Source organism: Medicago truncatula, chromosome 4, assembly GCF_003473485.1.
Source record: "Medicago truncatula cultivar Jemalong A17 chromosome 4, MtrunA17r5.0-ANR, whole genome shotgun sequence".
NCBI lineage: Eukaryota > Viridiplantae > Streptophyta > Magnoliopsida > Fabales > Fabaceae > Medicago > Medicago truncatula.
This window is the reverse complement of record NC_053045.1, coordinates 20,450,605-20,456,520: the sequence shown is the minus strand read 5'-3', so window position 1 is coordinate 20,456,520 and position 5,916 is coordinate 20,450,605. Positions and strand designations below refer to the sequence as shown.

At 34.7% G+C, this 5,916-nt stretch overlaps 1 long non-coding RNA gene across 1 annotated transcript; it reads left to right on the top strand.

The window, feature by feature from the left end:
• The first annotated feature begins 3,023 nt into the window (after positions 1–3,023).
• On the top strand, positions 3,024–3,637 carry LOC120580004 (uncharacterized). The gene is made up of 2 exons (XR_005645616.1): positions 3,024–3,191; positions 3,289–3,637. It is a non-coding gene; the product is annotated as an uncharacterized lncRNA (long non-coding RNA).
• The last annotated feature ends 2,279 nt before the right edge of the window (positions 3,638–5,916 follow it).

Below are 5,916 nucleotides of genomic sequence, written 5' to 3'. Positions count from 1 at the left end.
TATACAATCAGTGGTGTTCACAATACAATGCAATAAAGACTCTAGACTTGAGAATTTCTAAGATGTATCAAATTAGTGCAGAAATTCAAAGTGCTTTATAGAATCAAATTTGGCAGAGTGTTGGCGCTTTTAACTTGTTGATGTCTCTTGCCAATCTTCAAGTCTTCACTCCTTTATATAGTGGTAAGTAGAGAGACGTTGAGATTTTTAGCACGTCTAAAGAGTCGTTGAGTTCCTTTGATCATCCACCAGTAATCTCTTGCCTGATTTAGGTGTAGTCCTATGAAGGATCAACTTCAAATTTATTCCTATCTTGAAGGAACATTTCTGCAGGCAGAGTTGTTGTCTTGTCTTATAGCGTAGACAAAAACAGAGTAATGGAGGTAGTGGTTGTACACTTGTACTTTGTCAACTCTTCAGAGAAGGACAAGCACCCAGTGCTTTTCAAATGACCGTTGATACCTCCCTTTAAATTCTTCGTTTTCTTAGACGAGATTAAAACGAAAAACAGCTCCTTTGAAACTTCAGTTTAAATTTACTGATCAACTATAGCTTATGGTGATGATATAGCTTCTGATGGACTTCTGCTTCTGATGGACTTCTGCTTCTGATGACGTCATTACTTCATAGGCACTTGTTACTTCAGAAGCACTTCATAGCTTCAGACGCAGTTTTCTTTAGATGCTTTAGATTCCTTTGCTCTCTATTGTTCTTCCAAGACCTATTGAAATTGATTAACTTTGCCTATGGTCCTGTACACTTGAACAATTATTAGCAATAACCAATTGACAATTTTTAATACCTTGTTATCATCAAAATTCATTAAGGTTTATTGTGAAACACATTTTGTTCCAACACAGACTCCAAAAGGTAGAAGATTCTGAGGGACCCATAATCCATGTCAGAATTTGTCCTCTTATGAAGTTGTCTCTATTAGACGCAGATAGTAAAGTTTGTCTTCTTCTGATTATTTGCAGATACAAACAAAGAACTTCAAGGACAAAAAGAATGAACGAATAATCCCAGTTGCAGTAAATGAATTTCAAATGTCCCATCAACGACTCTTCAGACTTTCCTATATAAGGAGCTGAAGACTTGAAGAATTATAACAAGACTATGTAATTTTAACTTTGTCCTTAATCTATCAAACTCAAAAGCGTGTATAAGACTTAAGAATTTCTTACTAAGTTCATATATTAGAAATTATAAGTCTTGAGAGTTTGTTCATTTATCTAATTGTTTACACATCTGATTGTATATCAAATGTAAGAAAATTCTTTTATCTATAAACTCTTAGAAATCTCTTTCAGTTTTGATTTAGTATTTAGTAGTCCCTTGCTTGTGTGCTTGAGGATAGGAAGTCACTTGGATGTGTCCTTGAGCATTTGTAATTAGTTGTGATTATCGTGAAACTCTTTAGTGGGTGTGTAAATCATCAACAATAAAAAATTGAATTTTTCAAACAATTCTCAGAAACAGTAAATTAAATCAATTTAAATTGAATTTAAATGACATAAAGGTTAAGAAGATGAAGACCCACAAATTTATGGCAAGTATAACATACTACCACAACTTGCATAACTGTAATAAGTCGATAGAATAGAAAATTCATGAGGATCATGATAAATTAATAAACTAATCACCCTACAATTTTTTTCTCATGGTTTACAGGTTCTCTCCTCTCACATTTACCGAGAAGGCAATGGCTGCGCAGATAAGTTTGTTAGTCTCGGTCACACTCTCTCAGGTAAGGTTTGGGGTGGCATTTAGCATGGAAATGGACAATAGTTTCCCACCATGAGAAAGTAAATTTTATCCATTAGATTAAGTAAAGAACATTGTCTTATGGTACACTCTCAACACTAGATTATCTTTTTTCCCTATCTTCCAACATCATCTCTCCTTCACATGTCTTCCATAAATCAAATTAAAACTAAACAACTCAAACAAACAGAATCAGATCTCAAAAAATGAAATAAGTCTAGAAAATGGAAACAATTTAATAAATCATCTTCTTAATCTTCACTCACTCACTTGGGGGAAAAGGTGAGTGATAAAATAATAAATTGGGGTTTTGTTACAAGTGAGTGAGTGAAGATTAAGAAGATGATTTATTAAATTGGTATTTCATCTCTCAATTGACTAAGATGATGATTGAAGTTTAATAATTACTAATGGTGGTGGGTGAGTGGAGACCGTGTTTTCATTTTAAGGAAATTTTGATATTGTTGTTGCTGATGGGTTAATGGTGATGGAAGAGAGAGCGGTGGTGGAAGCTAAAGCAAAAAAAAATTAATGTTGAGAGTCTATGATAAAACTATGTTCTTTACATGATCTAATGGTCAATATTTACTTTCCCATGGTGGGAAACTCTTTCCCTTTCCCATGCTAAACCCCACCAAGGTTTGCTGGGATATTATGCCCGTTTTTGTTTGGGAGTATTATTTTAGGGACCGTTTTGGGTTACCTAATTTTTGTTTTCCGTAATTTCTTTTTGTTGTTTTCTTTTGAAGGTTTGGTTTTTCTCCCCTCTTGTACATATTTTTTCCCTTTTTTCTATATATATAATATATGGGTGAGTGGCAGAGGATTGAAGTCCCCTGGGGGTGCCGACCTAGTCGGGATGTCCAGCAGTTCATTGATGTTTTCCTCACTCTTGATTCAGTAAAAAACATAAATGATATCTTGAGGAATTATTGATGAATATTAAACATATCATATACATTAGTGATAGCTTTGCTATAGTCTAGGGTTCATAAAACCCGATGCTATTATTCCTCTTTGTTATTTCTTTTCTCTCATGAAAAATTTTAAAATAATGGATTATTTGTAAAACAAAATGAATTATTTTGATTCAATAGGTTTTTTATGTGACCTGTTTACTAAGGTTGCTAAAGGGACAAAAATAACACTTTGTTATACTTAGGAGATATTTAACAATGATTCTAATTTTAGGAAGGATTTTTTTACCAATCGGTAAGCGCTAAAAACTATATAATGTATCTAACGAGAGGGTGTACTTTATAAATTATAACGTGATTAAACTATATAATATTTCTTACATGCAATGCAAAGGGTTGAAAATATTGTAACCAAAAAAAAAAGGGTTGAAAATATGGCTGAAGTTATTAAATTTGTTAATGTTATGCTTATCTTTATTTCCCTATTTCCTTTTGCAATGAACGTTGACGGTAACCAATTTTTATCCTTTCAATTTTCCCCAGTTACTTGCTATGTTTTATTTTATCTCATTCAACTAAAGTCTTTTATTTTCTTTTTTCATTTCAGCGAATATTATTAGTTGTACTCAAGATTTTGATTGTCAAACAAAGATATGCCCATTTCATCTTAAACCGAAGTGTATTGTGTTGGAAATTCTTCCCCATTCCTTATCTGGCGGTATATGTGGGTGTGATTGAGATGTTCCCTTAAGATTATTTTAGAAAATTCCACAAGTTGTCATCTAGTTATAGCGTTTTTTTAAGAAAATTTTGTTATTATATTTGCACCCATAAGTTTAAATTTTTACTTTATCTATTTTCACAATCCTTGTAGTTGTGGATTTTGTAATCTAGTCTAAAATGATTGTAAAAAAATTAAATAAGACAACAAATAATATTATTTAGATTTTCTTCTATCTTATTTCAATTTTTGAGATTGGTGAAATATTAAAATTAATGAGTAGAATAAAAATTAAGATAAAAACAATATTTTAAAAAAGGAATAAAAAATATGGCATGAATGAGACTTACAAATTGTTGGAAATTGCAAAAAGACATATTCTTATCATTGAAATTGCTTAATTAAGCTTTGAGACGATGAGATCGGTAAATAAATCTATATCTATATAATATAAATTTAGGACCCATTTCATAGACTTTTATGGAAATGAATTACTATTGTTTTGGTATTGCCACATGTCCCTTTCTTTTTTACAAATGCTCTCACCATATTGATCCTCACAAAATGCTCTCACCAGAATCATCCTCACATATTTGTATTTAATGTTCATGTATAAAAGGAAGTTTTACAATATCAAATTCTATTATTGGAATTTATATTAGAAATCAAACATTTCGAATTCAAAACGTACAAATTTGAATCAAATAATTTTTTTTTAATAATCAAATAGTTTAAATTAAAATTCTTTCAAAAAAGATAGTTTGAATTAAAATAAAACAATTGATTGAATTATTCAAATTCGTTTTTTATTAATAATAACGCATAATAGTGGTTATTCATAAAAAAAAACACCAAATAATGTTAGACATTTCATACTTTTTATTTTCGTAATAATGATATTAATGATATTAGACAAATTATTATTTCTTTAAAAAATTTGGCTCTGCTAGGGTTTGGCGACTTGCTTAGCTCCGACCTCCTCTCACCACCAATTTCTCTCTGGTCTGTCCGTTAGGATCGTTAATTTTGGGGAAACGCAGTCGCGCTAATGCTCTCGGGTGTTACAGAGACTGAATCACGTTTTCTCCATAACTTTGAACCTTCCGGATTTGATCACTCTCTCTGACCTAGTTTTCGAAGGGTGCTTTCAACTGCCGTGTTCGACTGGCAGGCTGAGCTGATAGTTCCTACACCAATTCCTTTTACTAGGAGGTTTTCCACGCCTCTAGTTCATACGACACCCTCACCGGTCTCATTTGCACAGGCGTTGACTGGCACAAACAAGGCGGTTTCAGCTGCCAACCCGCCATTACCATATATCTGGGGTGAAACACTTGGTATCAAGATCACACAGGACTTTTACCAACGTGGTAGAAATTTCTGCAAAACCAATTTGCGGGGACGACTTGTATTGAATAAAGGTGACAAACCATATACTACAACGGATATGGAGATGAAATTGCAGAAGCTTTGGAAGATAGGAGGGGCTTGGCGCATGCTCTCCCTAGGGAGGGGATTTTATGAATTCTTCTTCTCTAATGAAACTGACATGCGCACGGTCTGGGCTGCAGGAACAATGAATCTGAAACCGGGGCTTCTTCGGCTCTTTGAGTGGTCGAAGGACATTAATATGCACACTCAGCGCAACACACACGCTCAAGTGTGGATTCGCCTTCTTGAGTTGCCTCAGGAGTATTGGATGGAGCAGACGCTTCGGGAGATTGCAAGTGCGGTGGACACTCCTCTCCTGATTGACAATGCAACGACTAAACGCTTGTTTGGTCATTACGCTCGCATTTTGGTGGACATGGATTTATCTCGCAAACTTTTTCATGAAATAGTGGTTGAAAGGGAAGGGTTCGCGTTTACGTTGGAAATAGCATATGAACGGTTACCGGCCTTTTGCACTCATTGTCAAGGCATCGGGCATGATGTGTCTGCTTGTAGAAGGCTGTATACCCGGAATGAAGCACCAGTTTCTAAGGAAAGGATCGCACAAGGGAAGAAGCAAGTCCCCGTTTCGAAGCCAAATTGGATCCCCAAACAAGATAACCTGTCGGGTATTGGCTCATCCGCTGCATTTGGAGCTACTAATCATGATGGTACGGCTGAAGCAATTCCACAATCATCTATGGCTGCTTCTGTTCCTGTTCAATTTATTGATAATCCGACATTTGAAAAAGAAACAGAAACAACAACATTACATAAGGAAGCTGATGAGACAACTATGAAACCAACTGAGTTGGCAGCAAGTGCAGCAGCTATGAATATGGATGTCCAATCTGAGCAACAAGAATTAGATGTGATTGACCACAATGCTACTAGTATCCCTCTCCAAATTACCGTTGACGTCACAGAGCAGGCAGCGTCACAAGGGGTAGCAGAAACGCATGATCTTGAAGAGGTTTCTCGCACAAACACAGAGGAAATTCCGGTAATTTTCTATGACACTTCTAATAGTAGGCCACTTGTAAATGTTTCTGATGCTATTGATACAACTGCGGAAGAACATCC